At 42.9% G+C, this 19,043-nt stretch overlaps 1 protein-coding gene across 1 annotated transcript in view; it reads right to left on the bottom strand.

Moving 5' to 3' along the window:
- Positions 1-19,043, bottom strand: part of THSD4 (thrombospondin type 1 domain containing 4) — a 922,628-nt gene that overhangs the window by 801,090 nt on the left and 102,495 nt on the right. The gene's annotated exons all lie outside the window — the stretch shown is intronic.

Genomic DNA, 19,043 nt, shown 5'->3' with positions numbered 1-19,043 from the left:
GAGTGATGGTCACCATAACCTGTTTGCAGTTACAAAACTGAACAATGTTGTGCAATATAACGCAAACATACTGGAAAAACATAGAACCTCAATTTTTTTCTATAATAGTCTCCTATCTGCAACATGTATGCTTAGCTTATATAATTAACATCACATTCACAGTCATTTTGGATTCTCGGCCTTGCATAATTAAATGTATGGTATATAACATAAATCTAGGCAATATGGCAACTGTTCTTGCCTGGTTCTGAAGCCTATTTATTACCGCTGCAAATAAGTTGTGCACAACCCACTCTAGACATGAAACACAAAGACCCTGCTATTATAGAGCACTAACTCAGCTCAAAATGAATTGTTCCATAGGGTTGCATTGTGCAGCACATACATTCAAGCACCCTAAAGAATAATGGAAAAAGTTTCCTTGGTGATCTCTCCCTCTTCCCTCTCGAATTAATCTCCAACCTTCAAATTCTAACAAAACAATAAGACCCGAAATAAGTTCCAGTGAGCCGGACTTTTAACGCCATGAAACTAATGGTGAAGCAGGCTATCTATCTGAATAGCAATGCCATTTAGCTGTTGCCCTGTGTGACGCATATGTTCTTTTTATCTGTTACAAGGTTAACTTGTCTGCTTTATTCAATGCTTAATATCTTATGCCAAAAATAGGCAGACAGCCATTTTCTTTCTTGGGTAGAACATTTGAATCTATGAATTGTCCTCAAGATGCTTGATTTTATTAGGACTGGAATGCGTTTAAGGATTTTTTTTGCTTAAGAATAGTAGTCTAGACATATCCTGAAGCAGCTAAATATCTGATTTATTGGCTGAATTGAAGTGTTAGAAATGTGAGTCATATTATTTTAAACAGTTTCCTACCATTCACTCACATTTCAATCTATGAAATATAAAATGTTCTATAGTAGTATAACTTTAAAGAGGCCCTTGCCATAAATATGTATTTTTTTTTCCTGGGTGTAAATGCCGCTGTTCTCCTCAATCTAGCGTTCTCTTTCTTTTGTTCCTATTAGTGATGAGCGAGTATGTTTTGTTAACCCTTTCGCCGAGTATGCTCGCGCGAGCACTGAGTAGTTACAGCTGCTCAGTGTTATGTTTGAATCACTCCCGTGTGCATGATTTGCAACTGTTTGATAGCTTTAATACATGTGAGGAATGTCTATTTATTACACATGCCTCACGTGTATTAAAGCTGTCAAACAGTCGCAAATCATGCACATGGGAGTGATTCAAACATAACAATGGGAGTGATTCAAACATAACACCGAGCAGCTGTAACTACTCGGTGCTCATCCGAGTATACCCGTCGAAAGGGTTAACAAAACATACTCGCTCATCACTAGTTCCTATGCTTCAACATTCCTGAGATTTGACCTCCTCTTACCTGTTTCTAAATCTAGCATTTTTAGCCAAATGAGTGTGGTCTTCATCAGTAGCGGACATAAACAGAAAAGGGCCCCAGTACATGAACAATATATTGTCCCTTTGCAGTACAACAGTTCTGCCTATAAGAGAATCTGCTTACTGCTTTGGGGTGTGGTAGTGGGCACCTAGGGGCTGCACATGTTGCACCAATAATATGTCCGCCCCTGGTCCTCATCTCTTTTCTATGGGAGTTTTCTTGAATACCACCTACCGATTTTTCTGTATTTTCATGACTATGAAAATTGTACATTCACACTGAAGGCATCGAAACTATGAATTAACACATGTGGAATTATATACTTAACAAAAAAGTGTGAAACAACTGAAAATATGTCTTATATTCTAGGTTCTTCAAAGTAGCCACCTTTTGCTTTGATGACTGCTTTGCACACTCTTGGCATTCTCTTGATGAGCTTCAAGAGGTAGTCACCGGAAAAGGTTTTCACTTCACAGGTGTGCCCTGACAGGTTTAATAAGTGGGATTTCTTGCCTTATAAATGGGGTTGGGACCATCAGTTGTGTTGTGCAGAAGTCTGGTGGATACACAGCTGATAGTCCTACTGAATAGACTGTTAGAATTTATATTATGGCAAGAAAAAAGCAGCTAAGTAAAGAAAAATGAGTGGCCATCATTACTTTAACCCTAGAACGCATACCTGGGGCCTCGCAGGCCCGCCCTGTTAATTGTTTTCTATTTTCTGCAAGATTACTTTAGTTAGAATTTTGAAACTCTAGGTATTCCTCAGGTATATAGTGGTTTGTCATTTTTGTTTGAGTTATTCCATGTTATTTGCACACGGGCCTAAAAAGCCCCAGGTATGTGAAAAAGTAGATTTTTATGGTCATGCGTTCTAGGGTTAAGAAATTAAGGTCAGTCAGTTCGAAAAATTGGGAAAACTTTGAAAGTGTCCCCAAGTGCAGTTGCAAAAAACATCAAGCGCTACAAAGAAACTGGCTCACATGAGGAAAGCCCCAGGAATGGAAGACCAAGAGTCATCTCTGATTCTGAGGATAAGTTTATCCGAGTCACCAGCCTCAGAAATCGCAGGTTAACAGCTGCTCAGATTAGAGACCAGGTCAATGCCACACAGAGTTCTATCAGCAGACACATCTCTACAACAACTGTTAAGAGGAGACTTTGTGCAGCAGGCCTTCATGGTAAAATAGCTGCTAGGAAACCACTGCTAAGGACAAGCAACAAGCAGAAGAGACTTGTTTGGGCTAAAGAACACAACGAATAGACATTAGACCAGTGGAAATCTGTGCTTTGGTCTGATGAGTCCAAATTTGAGATCTTTGGTTCCAACCACTGTGTCTTTGTGCGACGCAGAAAAGGTGAACGGATCGACTCTACATGCCGGGTTCCCACCATGAAGCATGGAGGAGGAGGTGTGGGGATGCTTTGCTGTTGACACTGTTGGGGATTTATTCAAAATTGAAGGCATACCGAACCAGCATGGCTACCACAGCATCTTGCAGTGGCGTGCTATTCCATCCGGTTTGCGTTTAGTTGGACCATCATTTATTTTTCAACAGGACAATGACCCCAAACACACCTCCAGGCAGTGTAAGGGCTATTTGACCAAGAGAGAGAGTGATGGGGTGCTACGCCAGATGACCTGGCCTCCACAGTCACAAGACCTGAACCCAATCGAGATGGTTTGGGGTGAGCTGGACCGCAGAGTGAAGGCAAAAGGGCCAACAAGTGCTAAGCATCTCTGGGAACTCCTTCAAGATTGTTGGAAGACCATTTCCGGTGACTACCTCTTGAAGCTCATCAAGAGAATGCCAAGAGTGTGCAAAGCAGTCATCTAAGCAAAAGGTGGCTACTTTGAAGAACCTAGAATATGACATATTTTCAGTTGTTTCACACTTTTTTGTTAAGTATATAATTCCACATGTGTTAATTCATAGTTTTGATGCCTTCAGTGTGAATATACAATTTTCATAGTCATGAAAATACAGAAAAATCTTAAAATGAGGTGTGTCCAAACTTTTGGTCTGTACTGTATATAAAGAGGGCCATATCTCAGAAACAGAGAGGCGCAGGGAAAAAAAAACAAACACAAAAGAGCAATACTCATTCAGGAGAACATTGGCATTTACACCAGGTATAAAAATATTTAATTATAACAAGTGACAAGTCTTCTTTAAAGCAAGTCATTAACCATAAATTTAGGTAGTGGAAGGGAAGTCAAAATCAATGATATGTTACATCTTATGCAGTGTGTTTTATAATTTTTTGTGTCTCTTCTCCTAAAAATAACATTTATTGTCTAGTTTTCATTTTTAGCCTATAACCCTTGATTTAGTATTCATTATAGGATTACGCAGCGGCTCACACGGCCTCAACAAGGCTCAACTGAATCAGGCATAGTGTAGCCATTACAGTCAATGAGAGCATAATCAGCTATACACTATTGACCCACAGAGCTTGGTGGTTTCAACAGCAACAGAAAAAGTCTTTGATAAAGTTCACTGCTAGAGATTATCAAAGCTTTTGAAATTCAAATATTTCAGAATTGTCTAATTTTCAAAACAATTTGATTCACTGCAAAACGCAGTACTGCAAAGCCTCCAACTGACCTAAAAAGATGTAGCACTCTGAGGCCTCCTAGCAGTCTTTAATAAAACAAAGCCCCAGTAATATCAAAGTAACTTCACCATAAAAGAACGGAAACGGATGGTAAACCAGTAGTAACCAAATAGCCCATTTCATTACACTGATAGACTAGATTATCACTGTCATTTGTTATCAGGTAGACCATTCTGTGCAGGACACTGACTCACACTGACGATGTTGTTGTCAGATTTAACATGATCCTCCTTTGACTGAGATGGGTAATGTGTCATATATTCCATAACTCTCACTACTTACTCCCCCACTAATACACTTGCAGAGGCAAAGGAGGCCAATTGTGGCCTGTGTTTGGTAGTACTATTGCCTAGATGGTGGAGCCTCTGCTGCTACTAGCAGCTTCCATACTATTTGCCGCGCTATGGGTTTTTCTTTTACACTAGGCGTATACACCCCAAAATGATGAACGCCAGAGCACAAGGTTGCTTTGTCGGCACCATTATAGTCTATGGCCCCGTCGGCGCATACACCCCAATCCCATTATGTGGGGGTTTCTGACATAAGCCCTGAAGGGACCAATGAACAGGTGCCAGAATGCAATGTGAAAGTACCCTTATAAGTGCAAGTAAAGTGATATAGTGCTATGTAGACTAACATACCCCATAATCCGAACCTCGTACCTCCGTCTCCAAGACTTCTCTCGTGCTGTGCCAGTTCTCTGGAATGCACTACCCTAGACAATCCGACTGATGCCTAGCCCCCACGTCTTCAGGCGCACTTTAAAAACCCATCTCTTTAAACAAGCCTACCACCTCAACTACTCAGTAAACTAACTTTCCCCTGTCCCCTCCTTCTAAATATTATTCAGAATCTGCACCCTACTAGTCATCTGTTCCCACACCCTCCATGCACACGATAACTGCACTCGATACTTGAGTATTGCACTTAAACATACCGGCTGATGACCAGATCATGGAGCTTTATATGAAAATCCCTATTTATTATAATTGCCAGACCTGAAATAACAAGCACTTTTCACCTATTGTGTCCCATTTCCTTGTAGACTGTAAGCTTGCGAGCAGGGACCTCACTCCTAATTTAACTGTTTAAACTGTCTTAAATTGTATTGAATTTATTGTCTGTACATGTCCCCGCTTAATTGTAAAGTGCTGCGGAATATGTTGGCGCTATATAAATAAAAATTATTATTATTATTATGTAGCTATGTATGTATAAAATTGTGTTGGAAGTTATTTTTGGGGGGCAATTAGTGCAAATCAATAATTGATGAAGCTCGCTAGGACATGAGAATTTCATAAAATTGAACATGAATCTGATTTGTATCAAACTGATTCACTCATCTTTATGGCGCAGTTAGACGACCGTATTACTCAGGCGAGGATTGCAGCACAATCCTCGGACTGGCCGTTGGCTCTCCTGAACGGAGCTTGACAGCATATATTTCCATGCAGCTGCCACGTTCAGGTTAAGAAAGCCAACGGCCAGTCTGACTGCGCCCTTAGTCAGGACCTCATATCACTCTTTTGAACAAGGGCACCTTGACAAATAACCGGCCTAAGACACGGTTTTATTCTGGCAGTGGTCTACAACCACCTACAATACTTAGTGTTGTCTATATTTCTTCAGAAGTTGCAATAATAGGTGCAGTCTATAGCAGGTCCATGACATAGATGGTGGTCGGGAACCAACCTGTTAGATTTAAAGGTCAATAATCCTCTTAGTAGGCTAAAGTCCAACCACAGAACTTCCTCACTGCTACTAGCTATGGATTAGTGCACCTTGGCTGTGCAATAATCTGATCAATACATTCACTAGCTCAGTGTATTAATATCTTGTCTGACAGTCTTGTCTTGTCTGACTTGGAAATCTGACTTTGCCAATCTCCATTCTGACCGCTGCACATGTTTCAGTCTTAAAGGCCTAGTGCATCCATAAACATGGGTACATATAAAGATGTATAAAAAAAATAATATTAATAGTCAGCCCACTACTTCCTACAAGGGCAGTATTACAGGCACTATATACTCGGAGGCTGAAAGCTCAGTATATAATTTTGCAAGAAAACTTAATATTGTAAATTCAGTCTTGTTCCAAACATCAAGCAGTTCATATGCATGAACTAACAAGCATGGGACACCAGTTATTTTTCTGGTGGTCCACAGTTCAAAGATACTTTTGTAGGAAGGGGTGGTTCACTGCTTTGTCAGTTTCCATCTGTGCACCCACTTGCATAATTAACACTTCACACGCTGCAGACCCCTCTGTAAAAAATGAGAAAATTTTATACAGTTTCTATCAAATAATAATGGACAGGAAGCTTCTCACTCTTCTAGACCAGCTCTACAGAAACTAAGAATCATAAGTACACCGCGTGCAGAATTATTGGGCAAATGCGTATTTTGATCACTTTGATACTTTTTATACATGTCCTACTCCAAGCTGCATAGGCTTGAGAGCCAACTACCAATTAAGTAAATTTGGTGATGTGCATCTCTGTAATGAGGAGGGGTGTTGACTAATGACATCAACACCCTATATAAGGTGTGCATAATTATTAGGCAACTTCCTTTCCTTTGGCAAAATGGGTCAGAAGAGAGATTTGACGGGCTCTGAAAAGTCCAAAATTGTGAAATGTCTTGCAGATGGATGCAGCAGTCTTGAAATTTCCAAACTTTTGAAGCGTGATCACCGAACAATCAAGCGTTTCATGGCAAATAGCCAATAGGGTCGCAAGAAGCGTGTTGGCCAAAAAAAGGCGCAAAATAACTGTCCATGAATTGAGGAAAATCAAGCGTGAAGCGGTCAAGATGCCATTCACCACCAGTTTTGCCATATTTCAGAGCTGCAACGTTACTGGAGTATCAAAAAGCACAAGGTGTGCGATACTCAAAGACATGGCCAAGGTACGACCACCTTTGAACAAGAAACATAAGATAAAACGTCAAGAATGGGTCAAGAAATATCTTAAGACTGATTTTTCAAAGGTTTTATTGACTGATGAAATGAGAGTGACTCTTGATGGGCCAGATGGATGGGCCAGAGCCTGGATCAATAAAGGGAGAGAGCTCCACTCCGACTCAGACACCAGCAAGGTGGAGGTGGGGTACTGGTATGGGCTGGTATCATCAAAGATGAACTTGTGGGACCTTTTTGGGTTGAGGATGGAGTGAAGCTCAACTCCCAGACCTACTGCCAGTTTCTGGAAGACAACTTCTTCAAGCAGTGGTACAGGAAGAAGTCGGTATCATTCAAGAAAAACATGATTTTCATGCAGGACAATGCTCCATCACATGCATGCAACTACTTCACAGCGTGGCTGGCCAGTAAAGGTCTAAAAGAAGAAAAAATAATGACATGGCCCCCTTGTTCACCTGATCTGAACCCCATAGAGAACCTGTGGTCCATCATAAAATGTGAGATCTACAGGGAGGGAAAACAGTACTCCTCTCAGAACAGTGTCTGGGAGGCTGTGGTGGCTGCTGCACGCAATGTTGATCGAAAACAGATCAAGCAACTGACAGAATCTATGGATGAAAGGCTGTTGAGTGTCATCATAAAGAAAGGTGGCTATATTGATCACAATTTTTTTGGTTTTTGTTTTTGCATGTCAGAAATGTTTATTTCTAAATTTTGTGCACTGATATTGGTTTACCTGGTGAAAATAAACAAGTGAGATGGGATTATATTTGGTTTTTATTAAGTTGCCTAATAATTTTGCACAGTAATAGATACCTGCACAAACAGATATCCTCCTAAGATAGCCAAATCTAAAAAAAACCCACTCCAACTTCGAAAAATATTAAGCTTGGATATTTATGAGTCTTTTGGGTTGATTGAGAACATAGTTGTTGATCAATAATAAAAATAATCCTCAAAAATGCAACTTGCCTAATAATTCTGCACACAGTGTATTATGCAGTACAATACTTCTTGGAAATGTTGTCCTTGGTGGGATTTTTAACATAAGACTCCAGCGCTGCAAAGAAACAGTGCTAACCACTGAGCTATCTGAGTGGTTAGCACTGTTTCTTTGCAGCGCTGGAGTCTTAAGTTAAAAATCCCACCAAGGACAACATTTGCAAGAAGTTTGTATGTTCTCCCTGTTTTTAGGTTGATCTCCTCCTGGTTCTCCGGTTTCCTCCCACATTCAAAAGACATACTAATAGGGAATTTAGACTGTGAGCCCCAATGGGGACAGCTATGACAATATCTGTAAAGTACTGTGGAATATGACGGCGCTGTGGAATATGATGGTGCTTTATAAGGAAGCATAATAATAATACCTTATATAAATATGAGAAGTCAAGTCAGAGTTCGGTGACCTGTATAAATGCACTTGCCCTCATACTTTTGTAGGGTCACAGCACTCCTTTGTGATGTCTAGAAATCAGATAATTTACAACAGGGAGTACACTATCTCAAATATAACTGAACTTTCTTTAGCTGTGTCACAGTCAAGCTATAAACTACTGATTTAAAAATAAATTACTGATTTCTGTTAGAAGCACATGCAAGCCTTGATAACATTGTTTTCCCATGATACCACAATCCTTCAAAGGAAACACTCAATCAAATAAGACAATTGTGCAGGCAGGGCCACCCATCGCTTCCTCTATGCAAACTGAAATGTACAAAAATGATTTATACTAAATTTGAAATAAAAAAAAACTAAATGGAAGAATCTCAATTTTAGCACGTCTCAACATATCAGTCATTACAACTGGGAAAATAACGGTCTATGGTGAATAAGTACAAAATGATCTGAGTAAATGCTGAACATTGGCCACATGTTGATTGTTTCTACAAATCATACAATATTTGTCAAATGAAAGGTGAGGAGTGGACTGGTTTGCTGAAGGACCTACTTGTTTGTTTCCCTTGCTGAGTACAGCATTCTCAAAAGCACCTACAGTTCTTGCTCTGTTCCTTCATAGGCCAAGGTTCACAACCATAATGGGCAGAAGTGAATACTGCCGCCCATATACAAGTGCTTGTCACTAAATTAGAATATCATCAAAAAGTTAATTTATTTCAGTTCTTCAGTACAAACAATAAAACTCATATATTATATAGAGTCATTACAGACAGAGTGATCTATTTCAAGTGTTTATTTCTGTTAATGTTGATGATTATGGCTTACAGCCAATGAAAACACAAAAGTCATTATCTCAGTAAATTAGAATAATTAACAAAAGACACCTTCAAAGGCTTCCTACGTGTTTAAAAAAGTCCCTTAGTCAGTTTCAGTAGGCTCCACAATCATGGGGAAGACTGCTGACTTGACAGATGTCCAGAAGGCAGTCATTGACACACTCCACAAAGAGGGTAAGCCATTTGCTAATTGCTAAAGAAGCTGGCTGCTCACGGAGTGCTGCATCCAAGCAGATTAATGGAAAGTTGAGTGGAAGGAAAAAATGTGGTAGAAAAAGGTACGCAAGCAAATGGGATAACTTGAAAGGAATGTTAAGAAAAGGCCATTCAAAAAATTGGGGGAGATTCACAAGGAGTGGACTGTTGCTGGAGTCATTGCTTCAAGAGCCACCACACACAGACGTATCCAGGACATGGGCTACAAGTATCGAATTCCTTGTGTCAAGCGACTCATGACCAATAGACAACGCCAGAAGAGTCTTACCTGGGCCAAGGAGAAAAAGACCTGGACTGTTGCTCAGTGGTCCAAGGTGTTGTTTTCAGATGAAAGTAAATTTTGCATTTCATTTGGAAATCAAGGTCCCAGAGTCTGGAGGAAGAGTGGAGAGGCTCACAATCCAAGCTGCTTGAGGTCTAGTGTGAAGTTTCCACAATCAGTTATGGTTTGGGGAGCCATTGTCACGGGTGTGTTGCCACGAAGATCGTCACGAGTACACAGCCTGACTTCTCGCAGCTGACTTGTTGGTGCTTTGTGTTTTCTCGGCAGTGTAGGAGTTAATTCTCTCTCTCTCTGGGCTAGCTGAGGTCCAGCCTCGCCCAGCTGCAATCAATGCTTCTTTAGTGAGACTCCTTTATATTCCTGCAGGTCTGTTTGGGAGGTGTCGGTGAAAGCTTTTCATTCAGACTTACAGAGCGGATCGTGGTGTTTGGAGTTGCTGAGATAAGTGTATTTGGAAGTGTGTTTTCCCTTTCCTCGCTTTATCATTTATCTCCTTTCCCGTTGGTGTTCCCTCTGTTGTAGTTGTTTAGAAGTTGTATGCAAGGTGGTTTTGGTTTTTCCCTTGTACTGTCTCGTTCGTCTAAATACTGTGTGTGGGCATATTATTTCTGGTTCCCTATTGTTGTGATCGGGGTCCTTCTCAGGACTAGATTACTTAGGTGCAGGGATCCTCAGAAGGTAGGGGTTACGCTGGCGGCCTGGACCTCTGTACCTTTAACAGTACCTCCAGGATGAGGGATTAGTCAGGGCCCCAGCTTAGGGTCAGCTTAGGCCCCCTACCTCCAGTATTCTGTGACAGTGTGACATTTTCACCGACCATCTTAGTTTTTCTCCAGCTACCATGGATCCAGTAGCCGGTCTAGCTCGGCAGTTGCAGAGTTTGTCCATGGGGCTGGCGGACGTTAGGTCCAAGGTTTTGCATCCTCTGGAGCAAGCCGGACCAGAACCTAAAGTAGCTCTCCCTGACAGGTTCACTGGGGGGCGGGACAAGTTTTTTGTTTTCCGGGAGGCATGCAAATTGTACTTTCGGCTGCGGCCTCGGTCATCGGGCAGTGAAGAACAAAGGGTGGGAATTGTCATCTCGCTCCTACAAGGGGACCCACAATCTTGGGCGTTCTCTCTTCCCCCAAGCTCCCCGGTTCTCCAGTCAGTGGATAGGTTTTTCGCTGCTCTGGGACTCGTATATGATGACCCAGATCGGATCTCCCTTGCTGAGTCTAAGTTACGTAGGATTCAGCAGGGAGATCGTCCGGCGGAGGAATTCTGTTCGGAGTTCCGTAGGTGGGCCACGGACACCCAGTGGAATGACCCGGCTCTTAGGAGCCAGTTTTGTCATGGTTTATCCGACAAATTACAGGATGTGTTGGCACAGTATGACTCTCCCGCGTCACTGGAAGCCGCTATGGCCCTTGCTATTCGCGTTGACAGACGGCTTCGGGAGAGGTGCGGGATAACTCTACCCCCTGTAATGTCTCCACCTCCTACAAGGTCCCCTCATATGGTGGTTCCCCTGGTCAGTCCGGAGGAGCCTATGCAATTAGGAGGGACATCATTTCGGGGAAGGGGACCGGTGGTGCGCCATAAGACAGGAAGGTGTTTTCTCTGCGGGAAAAAGGGACATTTTATTGGGGGGTGTCCATCCCGTCCCTTGCAGAGTAAAGAGTCGTCGAAAAAACTGTTGATCCCAAGTTGTGTGGTGGACGGCAATCTGGGAGTAGGTATTTCGTCCCTAGGTTCGTCTCAGTTTCTCGTACCGGCGGAGGTGGTGGTGGGTACGAGAACTGAGAGGATATCTGTTCTTCTGGATAGTGGGGCCGGGGCTAATCTGGTTGATGCTCGGTTTGCCCGGGTTCAAGGTATGCGATTGAGTGAGTTGGCTAAACCCATCCCCATATTCTCGATCGATGCCAGACCTCTCGGTCAGGGAAGTTTTTTGCAAGCTGTGCATGGCGTAAAACTTCAAGTGGGGGCAATACATAAAGAACTGTTGTCTTGCTACGTGTTGGAGGGTCTTCCCACTCCTATAGTGTTGGGCCTTCCTTGGTTAGCTAAGCATAACCCGGTTATTAATTGGCAAACCAGAGAGATAAGCCAATGGAGTAAATTCTGTAATAAAAACTGCATGAACACGGTCATCGGTGCGGTTACTCCTTGGGTCTTACCTCCATTTCTGGCGGACTTTGAGGATGTATTCTCGGAGAATGGGTGTCAGGAACTACCTCCTCATCGCGTGTATGACTGTTCTGTAAAACTGCTCCCTGAGGCCAAGTTACCTAAAGCTAGGTTGTATAACCTTTCTGGTCCTGAGAGGCAGGCCATGAAGGATTATATTTCTGAAAGTCTGGCTAAGGGGCATATTAGACCTTCATCTTCTCCGGTGGCCGCGGGGTTCTTCTTTGTTAAGAAGAAAGATGGAGGCCTACGCCCTTGCCTGGATTTCCGTGAACTTAATCGGATTACGGTCCGAGATCCGTATCCGCTCCCACTTATTCCCGATCTCTTTAATCAGATCGTGGGCGCCAAATGGTTCTCTAAGTTGGATCTCAGGGGGGCGTACAATCTGATTAGGATGAAGGAGGGGGATGAGTGGAAGACGGCTTTTAACACTCCGGAGGGGCATTATGAGGACCTTGTCATGCCATTCGGTCTGACTAATGCCCCGGCGGTGTTTCAACACTTTGTTAATGATATTTTTCGCCACCTGGTGGGACAGTTTGTTGTCATATATCTGGATGATATCTTAATTTACTCGCCGGATCTGGTGTCTCATCAGGAGCACGTTAGACAGGTGTTACAGATCTTGCGGGATAATAAACTGTATGCCAAGTGTGAAAAGTGTGTGTTCGCCGTACAGGAACTCCAGTTTTTAGGCTTCCTGGTTTCAGCGTCCGGTTTTCGTATGGACCCTGGGAAAGTGCGGGCAGTTCTTGAGTGGGATCGGCCGGAGAATCTTAAGGCACTACAACGTTTCCTGGGGTTTGCTAACTATTACCGGAAGTTCATTCGTAATTTCTCGTCCATGGTTAAGCCTCTCACAGACATGACTAAAAAGGGGACGGATTTTTCTAGGTGGTCTGACAAGGCTTGTCAAGCATTCTCCTCCTTGAAAAAATGTTTTGCCTCGGCACCCATACTCATTCAACCTGATGCGTCTCAGCCACTCTTTGTAGAGGTAGACGCTTCCGAGGTAGGGGTGGGAGCAGTATTGTCACAGGGTTCGTCCCCTGGTAAGTGGCATCCGTGCGCCTTTTTCTCTAAAAAATTGTCGTCCGCTGAGAGGAATTACGATGTCGGCAATAGGGAACTCTTGGCCATTAAGTTAGCTTTTGAGGAGTGGCGCCATTTTTTGGAGGGGGCAGTTCATCCGGTCACCGTCATCACCGATCACAAGAACCTGCTATATCTGGAGTCCGCTAAACGTCTGAATCCCAGACAAGCTAGGTGGTCATTGTTTTTTACCAGGTTTAATTTCGTCGTTACATATCGTCCTGGGTCTAAAAATGTAAAGGCGGATGCCTTATCTCGTAGTTTCCCTGGGGCCGGGAATACGGACGACCCGATTCCTATTCTTCAGGAGGGGGTGGTGGTTTCGGCAGTATGCTCTGAGCTGGAGGAGGAGATATTGGAGGCTCAGGGAGACGCCCCTGTTGGACCTCCGGGGAGACTGTTCGTTCCAGATCAGTTGCGACAAAAGGTGATCGAGGCACACCATAACTCAGTTTTTGCAGGACACCCGGGGAGTAAAGCAACTGTGGATCTCCTCTCGCGTCGGTTTTGGTGGCCTAACTTACATAAGGAGGTGGTAACTTTTGTCGCGTCCTGTGGGGTTTGTGCGCGCTCTAAGACCTCACATACCCGTCCGTCTGGGGCCCTCTTACCTTTGAAGATCCCGGAGCGTCCTTGGACTCATCTGTCTATGGACTTTATTACTGACCTCCCTCCGTCTTCGGGTAAAACGGTCATACTCGTTGTAGTGGACAGGTTCAGCAAGATGGCACATTTTATCGCTCTTCCGGCTCTCCCTAATGCTAAAACTCTTGCGCAGGTGTTCATTGGGGAGATTGTGAGGCTTCACGGGGTACCCTCCGAGGTGGTGTCTGATCGGGGGTCTCAGTTTGTGTCCAAGTTCTGGAAGGCGTTTTGTGCACGGCGGGGGATGCATTTGTCATTCTCGTCGGCTTTTCATCCTCAGACCAATGGTCAGACGGAACGTATGAACCAGAGCTTGGAGACATATCTTCGGTGTTTTGTGTCAGAGAACCAGGAGGACTGGGCTTCTTTCCTACCTCTGGCAGAGTTTGCTCTCAATAATAGGCGGAGCGAGTCCACTGGTAAGTCCCCGTTTTTTGGGGCATATGGTTTTCACCCCCAGTTTTGTACTTTCAGTAGGGGGGGCTCTTCGGGGGTTCCGGAGGAGGAACGATTTTCCTCATCTCTCGCTTCAGTATGGAGAGGGGTGCTGAAGAGTCTGAATACTATGGGGAACCGATACAAACGTATGGCTGATAGGAGGAGAGTGTCTGGTCCGGACCTAAGTGTGAACGATCAGGTATGGTTGTCTACCAGGAATATTAAACTTAAGGTTCCCTCCTGGAAACTGGGTCCCAGGTTCATCGGGCCGTACAGAATCAGTTCTGTTATTAATCCGGTGGCATTCCGTCTTGACCTCCCCCCTACGTTTAAAATTCACAACGTGTTTCACAGATCATTGCTTAAGAGGTATGTGGCGCCGGTGGTACCGTCACCTTTACCTCCCCCTCCTGTGGTTGTCAATGGTAACTTGGAGTTCCAGGTATCGAGGGTCATTGATTCACGCTTTAATCGCCGGTCCCTTCAGTACTTGGTTCATTGGAAGGGGTATGGTCCTGAGGAGAGGATGTGGGTTCCTGCGTCGGATATTAACGCAGACCGATTAGTTCGGGCCTTCCACACGACTCACCCGGATAAACCTGGCCCTGAGGGTCCAGAGGCCCCTCGTAGAAGGGGGGGTACTGTCACGGGTGTGTTGCCACGAAGATCGTCACGAGTACACAGCCTGACTTCTCGCAGCTGACTTGTTGGTGCTTTGTGTTTTCTCGGCAGTGTAGGAGTTAATTCTCTCTCTCTCTGGGCTAGCTGAGGTCCAGCCTCGCCCAGCTGCAATCAATGCTTCTTTAGTGAGACTCCTTTATATTCCTGCAGGTCTGTTTGGGAGGTGTCGGTGAAAGCTTTTCATTCAGACTTACAGAGCGGATCGTGGTGTTTGGAGTTGCTGAGATAAGTGTATTTGGAAGTGTGTTTTCCCTTTCCTCGCTTTATCATTTATCTCCTTTCCCGTTGGTGTTCCCTCTGTTGTAGTTGTTTAGAAGTTGTATGCAAGGTGGTTTTGGTTTTTCCCTTGTACTGTCTCGTTCGTCTAAATACTGTGTGTGGGCATATTATTTCTGGTTCCCTATTGTTGTGATCGGGGTCCTTCTCAGGACTAGATTACTTAGGTGCAGGGATCCTCAGAAGGTAGGGGTTACGCTGGCGGCCTGGACCTCTGTACCTTTAACAGTACCTCCAGGATGAGGGATTAGTCAGGGCCCCAGCTTAGGGTCAGCTTAGGCCCCCTACCTCCAGTATTCTGTGACAGTGTGACAGCCATGTCATCTGCTGGTGTAGGTCCACTATGTTTTATGAAGACCTAATTCAGCGCAGCCGTCTACCAGGACATTTTAGAGCACTTCATGCTTCCCTCTGCCAACAAGCTTTTTGGAGATGGAAATTTCCTTCGTCAGCAGGACTTGGCACCTGTCCACACTGCAAAAAGTAACAATACCTGGTTTAAAAGCAACAGTATCACTGTGCTTGATTGGCCAGCAAACTCGCCTGACCTTAACCCCATAGAAAATCTATGGGGTATTGTCAAGAGGAAGAAGAGAGACACCAGACCCAACAATGCAAACAAGCTGAAGGCTGCTATCAAAGCAACTGCACCTCAGCAGTGCCACAGGCTGATCGCCTCCATGCCACGCTGCATTGATGCAGTAATTGATGCAAAAGGAGCCCCGACCAAGTTTTGAGTGCATTTACTGAACATACATTTCAGTAGGCCAACATTTCGGAATTTTAACAACATTTTTCAAATTGGTGTTATAAAGTATTCTAATTTACTGAGATAATGACTTTTGTGTTTTCAATGGCTGTAAACAATAATCATCAACATTAACAGAAATAAACACTTGAAATAGATCACTCTGTTTGTAATGACTCTATATAATATATGAGTTTCACTTTTTGTATTGAAGAACTGAAATAACTTAACTTTTTGATGAGATTCTAATTTAGTGAGAAGCACTTGTAAATCTGTTTCTCATAGACACACTTCAGAACATATAACTTTAAACGGATTGGGCCATCTCGACACACCCATACCAGACATGGTAAGAAATGCCTACTCAACCAATCACGGGCCCCAGTGGGAACAAACAAATTCTGTACAGTGTGATCCTGCAGCCATATTTTCTTCCATCTGTCCATCTACTTTCTCCCTAAACATACAGTGCCTTGGAAAAGTATTCATAGTCGTGATCCTTTCCACATTTTTTCACATAACACCCACAAACTTAAATGTATTTTAATGGGATTTTATGCGATATACCAACACATAGTAGCAAGTATTGTTCTAAATAATTTATAAATCTGAAAATTATTATGTACATTTGTTTTCAGCCCGTCCCCATCCCCGAGTCAAAATTTTGTAAGACCACCTTACGCTGCAATTACTGCTGCAAATCTTTTGGGGAATGTCTCTACCAGCTTTGCACATCTAGGTGCTGAAATTTTTTGCCCATTCTTCTTTGCAAACCAGCTTAAGCACAGGGAGATTTCATGGAGAGGTCTGTGAACATAAATTTTCATGTCTTGCCACAGATCCTCAATAGGATTTAGGTCTGGACTTTAACTGGGCCATTCAACCACATGAATATGCTTTGATATAAACCATTCCTTTGTAGCTCTGTCAGCATGTATAGGGTCATTGTCCCGCTGAAAGGTGAACCTACTCAAGTCTTTTGCAGCCTGTAACAGGTTTTCCTCCTTGATTTCCCTGTATTTAGCTCCATCCATCTTCCAATCAACTCTGAACAGCTTCCCTATCCCTGCTGAAAAAAAGCATTTCCACAGCATGATACTAACACCACTATGTTTGACGGTTAGAATGGTGTTTTCAGGGTGATGTGCAGTGTTTGTTTTCCACCACATGTAGCATTTTGCATTTAGCTCAAAATGTTCTACTTGGTCTCATCTGACCAGAGCATCTTCTTTCACATGATAGCCGTTTCCTGTACTTGGCACGTACAAGAAGGAACTCTGGTCAGATGAGACCAAAGTAGAACTTTTTCAAGGCAGTTTAAATGTATGTAAGTATAACATTGAAAACAGATGGAAGCTACAATGTGCTGTGCTTCACCATTTTTAAATATACTTTGGATATGACTTAAAGCGGATATGTCACCACATATTATACAGGAAGCGCATTCATTATTATCTAGATCTGGTAGACCTGATGGCTTTGGTGTACTTAAATTAAAAATTTATTTCAGAAAGACTGTATAATCCTGATGTTAAAAAGAGAATTTTATGCATCCATCTAAAGTGTGAGAGTTCATGAGTTTAAGTGCATTTAATATCCACCCACTCACCCTGACTGAAAGCTGCAGCTTGTAGTATGTAGTGTTAGTGCTCAGACACAGCAAAGAAGAGGAAACTAAGGCATTATCAATGAGGCTAGGTGGGAGGCTGCTGGGCTTATATATCTCTGACTTGATTTATGTTGAGCTCACAGGACTGGTGAAGTGGCAGAACCACTCACTACTATAATAAAACAGGCAGTTAAATGAGTTACCTCAGAAAGCAGCAACTGTGAGCCCTTACTGTTTCGCCTATTTATTCACTCATCATAAGCGACTTAAGCTTCCTCCCCAAGCCAGGACCTTTGGTATGTGCCAACCATGAACTGGAGCAGTTCTGAATGGTTGGACACAGCCATTACACAGTACATAGTAGGGAAACATTTATAAGATTATCTCAGCACATGTCTGTTTTTCACATTTTTGGAAATCCAGCCTTCTGGATGTATAGGAGACTTGACCGAGCAACTCCTTCTCCTTCCCTACACCCAGCAATCACATGATCCTGGCTCTGAAGGAGAAAGCGCTTCCTATTTCTGTATACACAGCGCTTGTTTAGTGCCGTGTACATAACAATCGGTAAGGCAGAGGCGGTAACAAACTGTCTCAAGATCATTATTATCCTCCCCAGGAGTGGTCGGCAAACAAATATCAGTCACTGCAAGAGCAAGGCGTGTAGCAGAGTAAGTAGAGAATTGGGAAACAAAAGGAGGGAGGAAAACTCCTGTATCTCCTTTATGACCTATGACGTATAGCTAAGTCAAAGGTCGCCTCTCTCTTTGATGCGGGCTCCGGCACAAGTGATCGGATGATCGCAGCTTCAAGTCTCCTAAGGGGACTATTGAAGCCAGTAAAAAGTGTAAAAATAATGTTTTAAAAAATATTAAATATAAAAGTTCAAAATCACCTCCCTTTTGCTTCATTCAAAATAAAACAATTTAAAAAAAATACACTTGTTTGGTATCACTGCGTTCAGAAATGCCAGATCTATCAAAATGAAACCTAAATTAATCCGATGGCGTAAATGGCATACCGAAAAAAAAAAATCAAAGCACCAGAATTATGTTTTTTAACATTGCTGCAATATTGCAATAAAATGTAATAACAGGTGATCAAAACATTGTATCTATCCCAAAATTGTATCAATAAAAACATCAGCAAAAAAATAAGCCCTCACCCAGCCACAGATCCCAAAAAATGGAGACACCACAGGTATTGGAAAATGGCGCCATTTATTTATTTTTACAGACCGAAGAAGCTGGGCAAAACGTGTGCGTCGGGGCTGAAGGCAAGAGCTCCTAACACTCCATCTACCTTGCGATTGATTCAACAGATAAAACAAACTTTTGGCAACTGAATTTTTTAGCCAGCACAATACAATAAGCTGTCCACCTTAATAGGTAGCAAGGTGAGGATGATTGTTATGCACTAGTGCACTTTAAAGTACTTGTTTAATCAAGGATATGTTACTATGCTTACTCTATAGGTTTTCAAATAGCTGCACCTTATGTGTTACATGCACCAGTGCACTTTATATTTATAATGTCTAAATATGACAGGATACTTATATAACTACTATTGGATTGTGTTTATATATAGAGGTAATTTCTTCATTGACCTTGCATTATAATTAGTTAACTGATTTACAAGCATGTGCACTTTATACTTGGACAAGCCAAGCGTCACCTGCAGGCCAGAT

Source organism: Phyllobates terribilis, unplaced genomic scaffold (genome assembly GCF_046119375.1).
Source record: "Phyllobates terribilis strain yellow unplaced genomic scaffold, ASM4611937v1 Scaffold_11__3_contigs__length_659146591, whole genome shotgun sequence".
Lineage (NCBI taxonomy): Eukaryota > Metazoa > Chordata > Amphibia > Anura > Dendrobatidae > Phyllobates > Phyllobates terribilis.
This window is presented reverse-complemented; position numbering and strand designations above follow the sequence as displayed.